Source organism: Dendrobates tinctorius, unplaced genomic scaffold (genome assembly GCF_039654945.1).
Source record: "Dendrobates tinctorius isolate UK_male_01 unplaced genomic scaffold, ASM3965494v1 ptg000071l, whole genome shotgun sequence".
NCBI lineage: Eukaryota > Metazoa > Chordata > Amphibia > Anura > Dendrobatidae > Dendrobates > Dendrobates tinctorius.
Genome location: NW_027361739.1, coordinates 2491152 through 2509544, shown reverse-complemented (window position 1 = coordinate 2509544; position 18393 = coordinate 2491152). Strand labels below are relative to the sequence as shown.

The 18393-nt window shown below is 45.1% G+C and overlaps 1 protein-coding gene across 4 annotated transcripts in view; it reads left to right on the top strand.

The window, feature by feature from the left end:
* Positions 1–18393, top strand: part of TANC2 (tetratricopeptide repeat, ankyrin repeat and coiled-coil containing 2) — a 621767-nt gene that overhangs the window by 168002 nt on the left and 435372 nt on the right. For 3 of the 4 annotated variants that reach the window (XM_073582322.1, XM_073582320.1, XM_073582325.1), the window contains exons 2-3: positions 4497–4562; positions 7753–7847. The gene's annotated coding sequence lies outside the window, so the exon portion shown is untranslated. The remainder of the gene's footprint in view (positions 1–4496; positions 4563–7752; positions 7848–18393) is intronic. The other variant, XM_073582321.1, reaches the window with a different exon arrangement.

Here is an 18393-nt window from a genome sequence, read left to right as displayed (position 1 = left end):
TATCCTGCATTTTTCACTAGTTTCCCCCTCTGTGGGTTCTATAATTTTAGTTGTCTCTAAGATGGTGGATGGAGACTAGCACCTGTTAGTGTCTCCTATACACAACACACACACAGGGATGAGGGATTCCAGCTCCTTTTTCTCTCTGTAAAACAAGTTCTGAAGCAGGCAGCAGCAGCAGCATGGAAGATAATAGATCAGCAGTGTGGCTGTGAATCCAGCTCTAGGGATAGATGGATATCTTTCTTATTTCTTAACCTTTCTCTCGCTCTGCTCCTCCTTCCTGTTCTTTCCATAGAATTCCATAGGCGGCTGTAATCTGACTCATCAGTGGGCTTGCTGTCTCTTTCTGACCAAGACAGATTTCAGCTGTTTTTTGTGCTAATAATACCTTCAGGTCTGGATGAGAAGTGGTTCATATGAGAACAAAGAAGCCGATTTCTCTGATAAGATATATTGCAAACTTTCTTATTATAGTCCGTGGGGATCTGATTTGTGTAAAACAAATGATGCACAGAAGACAGACTTGTACTTCATCCACGTTTCATCTGTTTTTAACCGATGTATTGAGAGTCAATGAAAAAAGTTGTCTACCTGCCTCAGTGAAAAACATAGTATGAGGAAAAAAAAACTTGTCATCTGTATGATGTCGGTTTTTATACATCGCCAGTTATTAAAATTTCCAAGAATAAATACAGCTTTCTGTATTAAGCTTTAATGTATCCATAAAAATTGGATGCTATACAGTTGATCCTTATGGAATTTGTTGCGCACCCATAGACTTGCATAGGAAAGCTTCATCTAAAGTACAGAAATTCCAACCCTTAGGCTCCTCTGGTTCGCTCTCAACCCCATAGAAGAACAAACCCTTCATTAGATCATTAGAGTCCCCCCATCTATCCCTTGCTCCCCTCCATCCACTCCTTTCCCCCATCCATCCCTTGCTCCCCTGCATCCACTCCTTTCCCCCATCCATCCCTTGCTCCCCTCCATCCACTCCTTTCCCCCCTCCATCCACTCTTTTCCCCCATCCACCCCTTACTCCCCTCCATCCACTCCTTTCCCCATCCACACCTTACTCCCCTCCATACACTTCTTTCCTCCATACACTCCTTTCCCCCATCCACCCCTTACGCCCCTCCATCCACTTCTTTCCCCCATCCACCCCTTACTCCCCTCCATCCACTCCTTCCCCCACCCCTATTATATTGCACTTATGTGATGTCACCTTCAAGATTATGCTACCCTCTGACTTTTATTTTATCTTTTGTGATGAAAATGTTAACATTTTTGAATAAGTATTGAATTTAAAAAATCTAAAATGCAAAAAGAAGAAAAAAAATACTGGCACCTGAACAGCCCTATGAAATAACATCAGTCCGCGTTTTGTCCGTTTTTACAGCATTCAGACTAGAAATACGTTCGTATGAATGATTCCTAACCCTTTCTTGGTTTTTGTTGTTCCCATTTTAATTATAAATTGGATCCCATATGGATCAACTGGATAGCATCTGATTTTTCCTGATTCATTGTAATTATTAACCTAGGAAACGATTTTTGGTCTCGTAAATTTTAGTAACTGCTGATATATAAAAATGGATGCCATACAGATCACTTACGGATAGATAAACATCTGTTTAGTTCAGGATGAAAATCAAATGATTATTTTTATATGCTTGTGAGATTTTTATCGCTATTTTAAGATAAAATTGTTAGTTTGTGTGCGTTGAAGAGTTAATAGCCAGACAGAGAACGGGACTTTCTTCATGGAAAAGCCTTTCGGTCTCACAAATTGTCACATGGACTTTTCTTAAGCAGTGGTAATGCTATGAACAACCCGGAGCAGGCCGGATTTACCGCACACTGCTTCCATAGATGCAGTAGTTTTTGCAGATGTTAAGCCTTGCCTTCAGCCCCTCCAAGTAATGCCCCCCCAGAACACCACCTTTTACAAGTGTTTTACATAGTCATTGGCAAATGTGTTGGAGGATCCCCTTGTACATTAAATCTAATGTGTATAGGTGCTTTAACATGACTCTCCATTGAACTACATGTGTCCAATCTATATCATACCTCCTAGGACTGGTGGTGCCAACCTTGCGGTGTTTTGGTCCCCCACTTGTGTCTTTCTACAATGGCCGCTGTAGCTCTGAACGCTACAGTACGAGTAGTGCCGTGTTTTGTAAGGGCATAATAATTTTTTCCCTTTCTCATTCAGCTCCTTTAAGCTAGTTTGTGGTTGACTTGCATGTAATACCAGTATATTATCCCAGTTGATTGGTGGGAGTGCCATGTGTCAGACCCCAATCAATGAGTATCATATTTGCTTATTGTGCCAAATTTCCCGAGACTCCTGGGACAGAGGTTATATAAGCCTCAACCATAAGTGGGCAGTATGGGGCAGCCGGGTATGCTAACGGGGAAGTGTTGGGTGGTGCTTAAACATCCCCAGAAATGTTGACAACTATGCAATACCAAAGCTGTGGAAATTCCCTTTAAAGAGGACCTATAAATTTGATAATAAATAGAGATGTTAGTTAGAAATGGACACTGCCCAATAGTTTCCCCGCAGACTTCTCTGAATATTTAGTTCTACAGGTGTAGACCTATCTGGAGAGTGGAATGGATGGCCATGGGGACCGGTATGTTTGGTTGGATGGATTGAGTGTAAGAGTATATGATTTTTGATTTTGTCCTTAAATCTTTTCTATGTTATTCAAAATATTGATCTGGAGTCAGAAGTCTGTAATTGACATCATTATGGTTAGGTCTTGTAGACGAGAAGTGATCCCGCACCTTCGTATTGAAGTGATTTAATTGAACCTTGTCATTGATGATACTTATTACATCATTTGTATGATTCTAAAGGTTACTAGTGTTTATTATGTATTGTTATTGCGTTAAAATGGAAAATAAGTTGTTTAAAAAGAAAAAAAAATCCATGACCATCACTGATTTTGCTCCTTTTTTCTTTTTTGCACTGCATCACTCCATTACAAATTTTGTTGATTTTGGAGAGCGGTATGTGAAATCTCTGCTTGTAGTGCAGCTGAGCATTTAAGTCTTCTCTGGGGGTGGGGCTTTTATCACTCCCTCCAAGATGCTGCCAATCACTGCTCAACTTCGACTTAAGCCTCATTCACACGTCCGTGAAAAAAAGGTACAGGTGTCATAAATGTTTGGTCTGTTTATCTATTTTTACCTCATAAGTGATTTTCACAGACCACACATGGATGGCACAGGTGTGTATGTATTCGCAAACCCATAGACTTGTATTGGCATCTGTCATAAAGGGAAAAAAAAGGATATGTCTCCATCAGTTTTGCACAGACCCAAAGGTCCATGAAAAAGCACATGTGAACAGCATCGGAGATTATATTGGGTAGGTGTACATGCAAAATGCACATCAGAATGAGCCCTTAGACTGCTAGAACAGCTGGCAAGCTGTGATTGGTAGGTGTCTAGTAGGGATTCGTGAAAGAAAAAACTCCCAGAGAAGACGCTGAAGAAACACCTTGTTGGACTGCAAGCAGAAATTTCACATACTGCTCTCCAAGCGACACACATGTGATGGAGTGATGCAGCACAAAACGGAAAGCAGCGGCAGAATTAGAAGCTCAAGAAATGTTATAAGGTATGTAAAGTAGTTACCTGGCCTTTCAGTACAAGTCTGCAGTCACTCTGTGACTCTTTTCTACTATGTGACTCTATCCTCTACTCTGAGAATTCTCTGAAGCCAGGAGCAGGCACTCCTGTGACCACAAGTACATGATTAGTATACTTCCGGCCGCATTCCGACTAGACTTGTCTGGTCTCTCTCAATACACATGCATTGAGCAAGGCCACACACGTCTAGTCGGCACGTGACCGCATGTACACAAATCGCGCACTTGCTCTTAAGTGCCTGCCTTTCCTGGCACTGTAGACTCCTCATAGCGCATGCACTAGTTACATAGTGACTGCAGACTTGTATCTAACGGTGGTCAACCCTTTAATGCAATTTTTTTGAGCAAGTGATAGGTCCTCTTTAAATACATTCAGTTAGAAAGTTTGAAGTGATCCAAAAAATAAAATAAATAATGCCAATTCCATTAACAACCTTAGAGGTGATTATATGATTATGCGGCTTTCATGCAGTTTATTTCTCTGTTCTAATTTATTTATGTTGATTTTACTCTTTTCCTTGAAACATAAAAAGGCCAATATGCAGTCTGAACAGACGCTCCCGGGTTCCACGCTGAGTTCGTACCACATTGCAGACACTTGTATGTGTCAGCTTTAGTAATACTCCGTTTACAAGATGGTGTGAAAAGGAAAAACTCAGCTATGCCTGTAGGAATGTGGGACTCAGCGCCATGCAGAGAATTTGCATTAAATGTGATCATTGTTTCTTGATGAAATTATTCAAAACAGGTGTAGGAAACAGAGAGGGAAGGGACGAGAGACAGAAAATCTACATTTCATTCCTTTTGTTTGTTTTTTTTTTTGTCTGCTAGGATTTCTGCTGTGTATGGAGGGAGATTCAGGGTCTTACGGACACCACGTGGATCCTGGTTTCCAAGGTAGGCCTACTATCAGACCTCATCTTTTTATGCTTTCTGCACAAAATGGATTTATGTATTCCTTGCTCGTAATAGTAGCTGTAATTTTGCTGTTAAAGGGAACCTGTCACCCCCTCCAGGCGTTTTTAACTAAAAGAGCCACCTTGTGCAGCACTAATGCCTCATTCTGTCAAGGTGGCTCTTTTACTTAGTGTCCCTTCCACCGCAGAAATAATCGTTTTTAAAATTGGTCAGACATACCAGAATCTTGAACGGGGTGCAGGTCTTTCCCCCTCTGACAGACGCCTCGCATCCATCAGTCATTTCGTATTTGGCGCCGCCTCCTCAGTATTCTTTTGAAATGCTGGCGCCTGCGCTGTACTATAGTTTCGTGGGCATGCGCAGTTAGCGCTGCTCGACGTGCCCGTGCTCTCAGATCCGCAATGCTGTGCTAATGCTGCGGTTTTTACCGCGGCGGAATCGCTTTGCGTTAAAAAACGCAGCATGCTCATTAATTTTGCGGAATCGCGGCGATCCCGCACCCATAGGAATGCATTGTTCCGCTTACTTCCCGCATGTGACTATGCACACCATGCGAAAAGTAAGCAGAACAATTGCGGATGGTACCCACGGTCCGGAGGAGAGGAGACTGTCCTCCAGGCTTTGGGTACCATATCCCTGTAAGAAATAGAATTTAAAATAAAAAATGGTGTTATTCTTACCTTTCGACGTCCCGCGCAGCCTTCCCGCCTCTCTCCACGCTCTTGTTCCCAGTAATCCTTTGCGAAAATGCCCGCGATGACGTCTGTTCTCGCGGGATCGCGAATTACCGCGAGACGTCGCGATCCCGCGAGAACGTACGTCTTCGCGGGCATTTTCGCAAAGGATTACTGGGAACGAGAGCGTGGAGAGAGGCGGGAAGGCTGCGCGGGACGTCGGAAGGTAAGAATAATAACACCATTTTTTATTTTTTTTTATTATTTTTTACATTTTATCTTTTACTACTGATGCCGCATAGGCGGGCTCAGTAGTAAAAAGTTGGTCACACTTGTCAAACACTATGTTTGACGAGTGTGACCAACCTGTCAATCAGTTCTCCAAGCGATGGAAAACGCTAGCAATTCTGCAAGCTAATTACGCTTGCAAAATGCTAGTTTTTCCGCGGGAAAATCGCGGGAATTTAAAATGCGATTTTCCCGCGGAATGGAATTCCGAAACTCTCGCGGTAATTTCCGCGAGAGTACCGCTACGTGTGAACGTAGCCTTAATTTTCCTATTGAATTTGACACTCGACTGCATAGTGCCATAAAACCCAGTCCAAGTTGGGTGTTGTCAGTTTTTTCTGGGGGTATGTACTTTTTCTCACTGTATAATGCTGAATAATCATAAGCAAGCAGCAATACAGGAGAAAGAATACGCCCCCTGTAGCTGTACTGCCCCTCGCCTAACACTGCCTGTTTGAAGATGTGTCACTACCACACTTGTATCTGCTGTGCTCAGGCAACTTGTACTTGCTCTGCAGTGAGATAAGTGCTGTCACTTTTTCACACGGGAGGAGCCCAGAACAGGCAATTTACTCCTGTGTGAGACATATTGACATCCCTGATCTGTCTATAAAGTGATTACAGTTGCCTGAAAACAGCCCCCATAAGTGTAATTACAGACACATGGGGGCTGTAAAGGAGAGGTGACTGCGCAGGCGAAGAGTTGATCAAAGGGTCAGCAAGGTGACACAGCTTAGCTGCACTGCCCCCTTCCTCCACACTAAAGGCCCCGTCACACTAAGCGCTGTTTTTGAGACACATCAGTGATCTCGCCAGCGAGATTGCTGTGTGTGACGGGGATCAGCGACCGGCCCCCTGGCCGGTTATTGCTGATCGTGCTCGAGCGGCCTGGGCCGTTTTTCGATCGCTTGTCTCCCACTGCCCAGCGCGCATCACTGCGTGTGGCAGCGAGAGATCAGCGATTAGCGACGCTGGACACTGGTTGCTAATGTAAACGTCGGGTATCCAGGAGCCGCGGCTCCTGGATACCCGCTGTTTACCTTGGAAACTGGCGTACACGCTGGTTTCCAAGGTAAACGTCAGGTATCTAGGAGTCGCGCGGCTCCTGGATACCCGACGTTTACTTTAGAAACCAGTGTCCAGTGTCGCTGGTCCTGATCGCTAGGGCTGTTTAACGATGTCCCAGCGATCCCATCGTGTCGGATCGTTGGTGGGATCGCTGGGACATCGTTTAGTGTGACGGGGCCTTAACTCTTGCAGGAGGTTAGACCAGGAGATCGGTACTCTATCATTACATCTCGCACCATGAGAAACCTGCTCTAAGCTATGGTGTGGGCGTGCTCTTTTTCTGCGGCTTTGCTGCCTACTTATGATTGGTCAGCATCATACAGGTGGTTAGATAAGAAAAAGTGGAGAATTTTTTTTCTCTCATTTGAGAAAAACTGAAAACTCGTACCACGCTCAGTATAACAGTGCTGATGAAACTTGGACAGTTTTTTTCTCGCGCATGAAACAAAAAACTGACATCTGAATGAGCCCTTAGCATATATTCACACTTCCGTCAGTTCTGTCCTGTGATCTAAACTGACAAACATCATTGACCCAGTAGACGTCGTTGTGTTCTGTTTGGTGTGCAGGGATCTGTTACATAGCAGATTAGAACAGATTTTTCATGTGAGTTGTGACTTCCGTATGGTGCTACTATTCAACATCTTGTTATATGCTGTGGCCTTGACTACACCGTGCACAGGAGACCTGCTGCACCACGCCACCAGGTATATGGCGGACACAAAAAAAATTTTTTCCTGAGCAGATGCAGCAAAAAGGGAAAATTGTAAACCTATTTACCAGCTTGTTTTATATTAAATGGAAGGTATATGTGAAGTACTGTCTGCGATTATTTGCTGCTTGTTATGTCTTGGCATTACGCTAGGAGACGGTGAATTTATTCATACACCGCAGCCGACACAAGACGTCCCCGCTGGTTCCCTCTGCTCATCCCTTACCTATCTCTGCACCTCTTGTAATGCTTCTCTCTAAACTATTGCATGACAAAACACTATGGTACATCTGTGCAAGGATCATGCTGCCCACACGGTTTTGGGGGCTTATTAATAACTGTAAAAAGAACAAGTGAAATAGTGGACAACCCCTCTTGAAGGGATTTCTAAAATGCTTATAATTTTTTTTTTTTTTGTATATTACAGTTGCAACTATCTTGAATTTTTTTTCTCAGAAGTTGGATAACCCGATCATGGTAGCCAATAAACATTAGATAGAAGGAAGTTGAACGAATAGTCTGGTGAGCATTCGTTGCGCTGATGTAACCCTACAGATTTTAGTTCATGTTGTCTTTTGGGTTATGTGTACATGATGTCTTTTTCAGGCAGATTCAGCACAATTTTGTAATGTAAATGCATTGCTGTAATACTGATTACATCAATACCTTTGGTGAAGAAATCCACTTTGTGATTCTTCTTAAATCACCATTTGAAGCCTTCTGATAATTAGGTTTCGGTGCACAAGGTCCGGACTGTGCACTGGGTCTTCTCCTTCCTGTATGTGATTTCCTGGCCCCTCCGCCTGTCTCCTCTATTTGAACTCTTCAAACAAATGAGGCAGGTCACTTGAAAAGCAGTGGCTTGTTATCTAAAGACCGGATGCAGGCAAAGGGGCCGGGGAATCGTCCGGCCCTTGTGCACCGAAATCTAATTCTCAGAAGACTTGATGGTGATTAAAGAAGAACCAAAAAGCGGATTTATTCACCAAAGCTATCGGAAGGCGTTTGTGGAACGAATTTGGTTACTGCTCCCTATACAGTGGGCGGCGACAGCTCTAAGCAGTCTCTGGCACTTTGACTGTTCTCGCCCCACAGAAGTGCTGCAGAGTAAACTGTCAATCAAAGTGGTGTCGCACGCTTATAGACTCCACTCACTGTGTACTGTGCCGTGAAATTATCATTCCAGCACACCTCTATCACTGAAAGCAGGAAGCTCCGGGAAGGAATAAAGTTTGTTCTTTCTGAGCTTCTGTTACCTGCTTCGGGCTTCTAAAGTCGTAAAGCGGCTAAAAGTGACCCGTCCATTTTTCAAGTAGTCGTTTGGAAGCTGCTCACTTGATTATATAAAGTGTAAAAAAAAAAAAAAACCGCAGGAGGAAATTACACCATTGGCATTTGCCTGACACTGAAGAGTCTGTTTCTCAGGACTGGTGGGGTCCTAGTGGCGGGACCTCTTGTGATCAGAAACTCATTACCTAGTCATTTGGGAGGGGAGGATTTGCCGCAAAACCTCTAATTTTGAAAAATAAATAAATAAAAGTAAACCCTTTACCTCCACTAATCAGACATTGGTGGCCTATCTGATTTCATTGTTACGCCCTTGTTTAGATTATTCGGACCGGTGTAAATCATGTGCATAAACACATTTTTCACAGCTTCATACCACGCGTTTCACATGTATACGGCATGTCTGCAGGGTATTTATTCCAGTGTGGCGGTCTGTCGGCTAATTGCCTGCAGCCCCAGTCGCATGTGTTATTCATATTCCATGCCTGACTTCCAGGCCTAATCCATTAACCCTAAAAGTGCTTGATTTTGCGACTTCTTCAGTAGAAAAGTAAAGTAGCGTGATTGGCTGCAGTGCTGCCCAGGTCAGCATGGATAAATCTGTGATTAATTTGGAAATCTAAAATGTTTAAAGGACCCTTCATGGAACATAACCTCGGGCACCATGCCCCCTGAAGCTCAGCAGGCTCTGCACTTGTCGGCATTGGTGCAAAGGTTGGTGCATGTGGACCTGTTTGTACAAGTAACTGACAGAAGTGACTATGAGTGGATAAAACTGTTCTTTACTGTAGAGACGGGAACAAGGGAACGCTGATGTTACTCATACAGGCGCGGCGCTAGTGTCGGTGTGTACATAGGCTGTCATTGTGTGTTTAAGGAGTCTTTCGGTTGATACACAAAGATGTAGTGCAGTAACCGCTCGCTCCGCTTCTGTGTGCGCACATTTTGATGCGTTCTTTTGTTACAGGGTCAATGAGGATACTAGTACCCAGGGAAGACTACTGTACCTGTCTGAAAAGATAAGGGACACGGTGCACAATGATGAGGCCAAGGAAAAAAATCCTTCCAGAATGCGATTTCCTCCCAACATTGTGAACGTTCACTGGCTGACATCCTGCCATCCCGCTGCAGCCAACTGCCCTATTCTAATGCGAAAATCCTCAAAACTGGCGAAGGCTTAGATGCTCCTGTGTTTTTCCCATTATCTTCTACAAAGGACAGAAACCAAATTAACGCACCTTAAAATGGATTTAAACAGACATAGAAATCTGCTGTCTGAAATTATTGTTATTATTAGCACATTTTTTTTTCTATGATAGCAGCTCAAAAACTCTCATTAACAACTCCTTGCTTATATAGTAATTGAGCACAAAATGACTGTTCAGACCAAACCCAGACACCCGGTGCACCCTTGGTGTGACCAAACAGATCAGTGCACCTTCCCACCTACTTGTTATACTCCTATCTTCACCTTCCTAATTCATTGATTGACAGCTCCGGCTTTACAAGAACCAGAGGAGAGCAGAGATGATGGAGAACAAGTAGTTGGGAAGGTGCATTGATCTGTTTGGCCACACCAAGGGTATACCAGTGCTAACGAACTCCCTTTAAAAAACCATTGGAGTACAGTGATGGATTTATTTATCCCTCCAATTAGTTTCAGAATTGACCATGCCATAATGATATCAAGAAGGCTTGCTTGCAATATCTTGGAAGTATAGAAGGCTTTATCCATGTATGAGTTGCAATACCAAGCACATCCAATATACAGGTGTGGCACTGTTATTTGAAACCTGCACAAGCTCTTTAAGGACAAGTCATGTACTAGTTGACCTGGCAGAGGTCAACCAGAGCCAGGACTGCCGTTTGGTTAGAAGTTCTTTGGTCGGCCAAATAGATGTAGCAAGGGGCTGGCTGTCACTTTTCAGCCTGGGGGGCAATCACAAGGCAGTGGCCCTCGAGTTGCAGTCGCCCACCTTTTGCTAAACTTATCTCTGGCTGCTGCATTAAAGCAGCAGAGATAACAGGCTTGTACATAGATATATAAATAGAACGGAGCTTGCTGCATAGATATGGGAGCAGAACCAAGCTTAGTGCCTACAAAGATACTGTAACAGAAGCAATCTGACTACATAGACATGAGAAGGATGGATTACTACGCAGATAAGGGAGCAGAACCAACTTTCCTAGAGAGATATAGGAGCAGAACTGAGCTTACTACAGAGATAAGGGAGCAGAACTGAGCTTACTACAGAGATATCAGAGCAGAACTGAGCTTACTACAGAGATATGAGAGCAGAACCGAGTTTACTACAGAGCTAGAGGAGCAGAACGGAGTTTACTACAGAGATAAGGGAGCAGAACTGAGCTTACTACAGAGATATGGAGCAGAACCGAGCTTACTACAGAGATATGGGAGCAGAACCAAGCTTACTACAGAAATATGGGAGGAGAACTGAGCTTACTACAGAGATATGAGCGCAGAACTGAGCTTACTACATAGATATGGGAGCAGAACAGAGCTTACTCCAGCGGTATAGGAGCAGAACCAAGCTTACTACAGAGATAAGGGGGCAGAACAGCTTACTACAAAGATATGGGAGCAGAACTGAGCTTACTCCAGAAATATGAGAGCAGAACCGAGCTTACTACAGAGCTAGGGGAGCAGAATGGAGTTTACTACAGAGATAAGGGAGCAGAACCGAGCTAACTACAGAGATATGGGAGCAGAACTGAGCTTACTCCAGAAATATGGGAGCAGAACTGAGCTTACTACAGAGATATGGGGGCAGAACCGAGCTTGCTAGAGAAATATAGGAGCAGAAATGAGCTAAGGGAGCAGAACCGAGCTAACTACAGAGATATGAGAGCAGAACCGAGTTTACTACAGAGCTAGGGGAGCAGAACTGAGCTTACTACAGAGATAAGGGAGCAGAACCGAGCTTACTACAGAGATAAGAGAGCAGAACCGAGCTTACTACAGAGCTAGGGGAGCAGAACGGAGTTTACTACAGAGATAGGGGAGCAGAACGGAGCTTACTACAGAGATAAGGGAGCAGAACGGAGCTTACTACAGAGATAAGGGAGCAGAACGGAGCTTACTACAGAGATAAGGGAGCAGAAATGAGCTTACTACAGAGATAAGGGAGCAAAACTGAGCTTACTACAGAGATAAGGGAGCAGAACTGAGCTTACTACAGAGCTATGGGAGCAGAACCGAGCTTACTACAGAGATATAGGAGCAGAACCGAGCTTACTACAGAAATATGGGAGCAGAACTGAGCTTACTACAGAGATATGAGAGCAAAACTGAGCTTACTACAGCGGTATGGGAGCAGAAACAAGCTTACTACAGAGATAAGGGGGCAGAACTGAGCTTACTACAGAGATATGGGAGCAGAACAGAGCTTACTCCAGCAGTATGGGAGCAGAAACAAGCTTACTACAGAGATAAGGGGGCAGAACTGAGCTTACTACAGAGATATGGGAGCAGAACAGAGCTTACTCCAGCGGTATGGGAGCAGAAACAAGCTAACTACAGAGATAAGGGGGCAGAACTGAGCTTACTACAGAGATATATGGGAGCAGAACTGAGCTTACTCCAGAAATATGGGAGCAGAACTGAGCTTACTCCAGAAATATGAGAGCTGAACCGAGCTTACTACAGAGCTAGGGGAGCAGAACGGAGTTTACTACAGAGATATGGGAGCAGAACCAAGCTTACTACAGAGATAAGGGAGCAGAACCAAGCTTACTACAGAGATATGGGAGCAGAACTGAGCTTACTCCAGAAATATGGGAGCAGAACTGAGCTTACCACAGAAATATGGGAGCAGAACCGAGTTTACTACAGAGATAAGGGAGCAGAACCAAGCTTACTACATAGATACGGGAACAGAACCAAGCTTACGGCATGCATATGCTACAAGAATCTAGATTACAACATCAATACAGTACCAGAGCCAAGCTTACTGCTTAGATATGGTACCATAACTGAGCTTACTTACAAATATAAATATTTCTCTAGAAACACTGACAAGTAAACACACAGTACGGCAGGGACATTGCTAGGGTTCAAAAAGTTCAGGGGTCGAAGCCTCAAAGTGCATGTCTCCCCATCTAACCCCCCCCTATAGCAATTTAAAAGAGCATCTATAAATATATAATTACAGTATACCACTGTTGCTAACCAAAAACGCACAATGCAAAGACCAATATTATCAAAATTACTACTATAAAAGGCCAAAACAATAAAACTACTCAATGTCCACCACCATCACCACTAACGGCGAATTCATAAAATGACCATTACCTCTACATAGCAAAACACTATACAGACAGCAATGACACCGCCATACACCTTCTACTACATAAAGACTGAAACAAATTTAGCTGTTACTAAATAAAAAAAAGAGAAAAAAAACTACTAAAAAGAGCAATATTACCACCTTACTGTAACCATATATTGGTAGATACCAGTCCTGCAGAATATACACGTGAGTACAGTACAGTTACATATTCTATCTTACAGCTGACGATCTTTCTGATTCGGGTCGTTCACTTTTCCTGTCTTTTCCATCTGGCCCAGACCTCCATTACCACTTCTCCAGCCACAACTCGTCTGCACAGATTACAACAAAAACACATCTGACTTCTCACATTTCTAGTGATGTCTCCATCTATTCCCAACCTACAAAAACTCTTCACTCTGCATGCACCTGGGGCATAGAATACTGACCCCAATATTTAAAAAACTGTGTCATTACGAGGATTACTCCCTCCCCAAAAAATTAAAGTGTCCCATGGAAAGTATTAATGCCCCTGCTGTGCATAGACCTGTATGATCCTTTAAAGCAGTGGTCCCCAACCTTTTTTGCACCAGGGACCGGTTTCAAGCAAGACCATTCTTCCATGGCCCGGCAGGGTGGGGATGGAGGTGTGGCAGGGGCGGGGCTTTGGTCATAAGGGGGCGGGGCTATGGACACGGTTGTAGTGTAGCAGTGCATACTTATAATTAAATAACATTTATAATGTAACTCAACTCACCATAGGTTTTGAATAAGTGCTCCATCACTCCTTTCTCCCCATCACTGCCATCTCTCCATCATTGCCTTCACCCCATCACTCCCTTCTCCCCATCACTGCCATCTCTCCATCATTGCCTTCACCCCATCACTCCCCTCTCCCCATCATTGCCTTCACTCCATCACTCCCTTCTCCCCATCATTGCCTTCACCCCATCACTGCCATCTCTCCATCATTGCCTTCACCCCATCACTCCCTTCTCCCCATCACTGCCATCTCTCCATCATTGCCTTCACCCCATCACTCCCCTCTCCCCATCATTGCCTTCACACCATCACTCCCTCCTCCCCATCATTGCCTTCACACCATCACTCCCTTCTCCCCATCATTGCCTTCACACCATCACTCCCTTCTCCCCATCATTGCCTTCACCCCATCACTCCCTTCTCCCCATCATTGCCTTCACCCCATCACTGCCATCTCTCCATCGTTGCCTTCACCCCATCACTCCCTTCTCCCCATCATTGCCTTCACACCATCACTCCCCTCTCCCCATCATTGCCTTCACACCATCACTCCCTTCTCCCCATCATTGCCTTCACCCCATCACTCCCTTCTCCCCATCATTGCCTTCACCCCATCACTCCCCTCTCCCCATCATTGCCTTCACACCATCACTCCCCTCTCCCCATCATTGCCTTCACACCATCACTCCCTTCTCCCCATCATTGCCTTCACCCCATCACTCCCTTCTCCCCATCATTGCCTTCACCCCATCACTGCCATCTCTCCATCATTGCCTTCACCCCATCACTCCCTTCTCCCCATCATTGCCTTCACACCATCACTCCCCTCTCCCCATCATTGCCTTCACCCCATCACTCCCTTCTCCCCATCATTGCCTTCACCCCATCACTCCCTTCTCCCCATCATTGCCTTCACCCCATCATTGCCTTCACACCATCACTCCCTTCTCCCCATCATTGCCTTCACCCCATCACTCCCTTCTCCCCATCATTGCCTTCACCCCATCACTCCCTTCTCCCCATCATTGCCTTCACCCCATCACTGCCATCTCTCCATCATTGCCTTCACCCCATCACTCCCTTCTCCCCATCATTGCCTTCACACCATCACTCCCCTCTCCCCATCATTGCCTTCACACCATCACTCCCTTCTCCCCATCATTGCCTTCACCCCATCACTCCCTTCTCCCCATCATTGCCTTCACCCCATCACTCCCCTCTCCCCATCATTGCCTTCACACCATCACTCCCCTCTCCCCATCATTGCCTTCACACCATCACTCCCTTCTCCCCATCATTGCCTTCACCCCATCACTCCCTTCTCCCCATCATTGCCTTCACCCCATCACTGCCATCTCTCCATCATTGCCTTCACCCCATCACTCCCTTCTCCCCATCATTGCCTTCACACCATCACTCCCCTCTCCCCATCATTGCCTTCACCCCATCACTCCCTTCTCCCCATCATTGCCTTCACCCCATCACTCCCTTCTCCCCATCATTGCCTTCACCCCATCACTCCCCTCTCCCCATCATTGCCTTCACACCATCACTCCCTTCTCCCCATCATTGCCTTCACCCCATCACTCCCTTCTCCCCATCATTGCCTTCACCCCATCACTGCCATCTCTCCATCATTGCCTTCACCCCATCACTCCCTTCTCCCCATCATTGCCTTCACACCATCACTCCCCTCTCCCCATCATTGCCTTCACACCATCACTCCCTTCTCCCCATCATTGCCTTCACACCATCACTCCCTTCTCCCCATCATTGCCTTCACCCCATCACTGCCATCTCTCCATCATTGCCTTCACCCCATCACTCCCTTCTCCCCATCATTGCCTTCACACCATCACTCCCCTCTCCCCATCATTGCCTTCACCCCATCACTCCCTTCTCCCCATCATTGCCTTCACCCCATCACTCCCTTCTCCCCATCATTGCCTTCACCCCATCACTCCCCTCTCCCCATCATTGCCTTGACACCATCACTCCCTTCTCCCCATCATTGCCTTCACCCCATCACTCCCTTCTCCCCATCATTGCCTTCACCCCATCACTCCCTTCTCCCCATCATTGCCTTCACCCCATCACTGCCGTCTCTCCATCACTCCCCTCATGGCCTTCTCCTCATGTCCCCATCTCCTCCAGGGCCAGGCTACACAAACACAGACCAACACACACACACACACACACATACATGTACACACACAGACACACAGACATACATACACACACATTATACACACACACAGACACCACCTCTCTCCTCTCACCTGCCCGCCGCCCGCAATTCCTCGCTCTCACACAGCAGCGGCCGCGCTCTCCTCTCTGTGTCAGTCAGAGACAGGAAGCGCGGGCGGCGGTTGGGGACCCCTGCTTTAAAGGATATAATATCCCAAGTGCCCTCTTCCAGCAACAAATGCCCTTGAGTGTCCATTTCAAGTTAACAATGTCCCCACCCAAAAAAAAATATTGGAACCTGAGTGCCCCTATCAAAACTATTATGTCCCCATTTATAACAAATAGTGTCCTGAGTGCACACACAGCTCTGCATACACAGAATGATGGTCTTACAGCCCCAATACACAATATGGTGGTCCTCAAAGTCCTTTATTATACATTGAGGACCTCATAGCTCCCCATATAGTAAAATGGCTACATAGCCCCTATATACAATGTGATGTCCTTACTGCCCTGTATATATAGTATGATGGGCCCCACTGCTCCCTGTATAGAGTATCATTGTCCCCACTGCCCCCATGTATAGAGTATCATTGTCCCCACTGCCCCATCCCTATATATGGCCTCAGTTTTCACCACATATATAGTATGATGGCCCTAGTTCTCCCCATATATATAGTAGGATGGTCCCAGTTCTCCCCATATAAGTAACAACTAACTGAAACAACGAGAACTAGTCTGAATAGGTGCATACCAAAAAATGACATATATCAAAATACGAAAAATGGTTGCAAAATGGCTTTTGAAATTTAGGAAAAATACACATGAGATGCTTTTTACAAATTTTGTCCAAACAATGTGAGCCCATCCACCATCGTCAAGGTAATGTCATGAATCGGATGAGTCCCTGATCTAACTGCCCAGTGTGAACACTTACTTGCGGCTAATCTCTGAATGTATGGGTGAATATAACCTCTCTTGGTAAAGCCTACATTTATGGCTTGGTTGGAACCTGATGTGATAAGATGTAATTAAAATCACCGCATGATGAAGGGCGGAGTGCTCAGTCAGAAAGGTTAGCATACAAGTAAGGCCGGGGTCACACTTGCAAGAAACTCGCACAAATCTTGCGTCTCAATACCCGGCACTGCCGCCGGCACTTGGGACCGGAGTTTACGGCAACATGTATTTCTATGCAGCTGAGCGCTGCGGTCCCGAGTGCCGGCGGCAGTGCCGGGTATTGAGACGTGAGACTCGTGCGAGTTTCTCGCAAGTGTGACCCCGGCCATACAGAAAAACTGACTGAAACAACAAGAACTAGTCTGAATAGGTGCCCTCCGCCATTCATCATGCAGTGATTTTAATTACATCTGATCATATCAGGTTCTGACAAACTCATATAAATGTAGGCTTTACCAAGAGAGGTGTGTATTTTCACCCATAAATTCAGAGATTAGCCATAGGTAAATGTTCACACTGGGCAGTTAGGTCAGAGACCCATCCGAGTCATGAGATTACCTTGAACATGTTGGATGGGCCCACATTATTTGGCCAAATTTTGTGCTAAGTGTCTCATGTGTATTTCTCCCCATATACAAAATATATACAGTGTGTATATATAATATATATATATAGTATAATGGCCCCAGTTCCCTTATATATATAGTATGATGGCCCTAGGTCTCCCATATATAAAGCATGATGGCCCCAGTTCCCCCTTATATATAATAGGGTGGCCCCAGCCCCCATATATACAGTATGATGGCCCCAGCCTCCTTATAGGCAGTATGATGGCCCAAGCCCTCCAAAGATATAGTATGATAGTACCAGTTCCTCCATATGTACAGTATGATGGCTCCAGTTCCTCCATATAACGTATGATGGCCCCAGCCCCCATATATACAGTATGATGGCTCCAGTTCCTCCATATAACTTATGATGGCTTCAGTTTCTCCATATAACGTATGATGGCCCCAGCCCCCATATATGCAGTATGATGGCTCTAGTTCCTCCCTATAACGTATGATGGCCCCAGCCCCCATATATGCAGTATGATGGCTCCAGTTCCTCCCTATAACGTATGATGGCCCCAGCCCCCATATATGCAATATGATGGCCCTAGTCCCCCCCCCCCGTATACAGTATGATGGCCCCAGTTCCCCCCATATATAAAGTATGATGGCCCCCTGCCCCCATATATACAGTATAATGGCACCAGTTCCCCCATATATGATGCATGATGGCCACAGCCCCCATATACAGTATGATCGCCCAAGTTAATAATAATAATAAATTTTATTTCTATAGCACCGACATATTCCGCAGCACTTTACATTTCAGAGGGGATTTGTACAGACAATAGACATTACAGCATAATAATCACATAGATTATAACAAATACCAAGAGGAATGAGAGCCCTGCTTGCAAGCTTACAGTCTATGAGGAAAAAGGGGAGACACGAAAGGTGGGTAGTAACAATTGCCCTGATTGTTTGGACCAGTCATAATGTTAAGTGTGTAACAGTACAGACACAGAGAGCTAA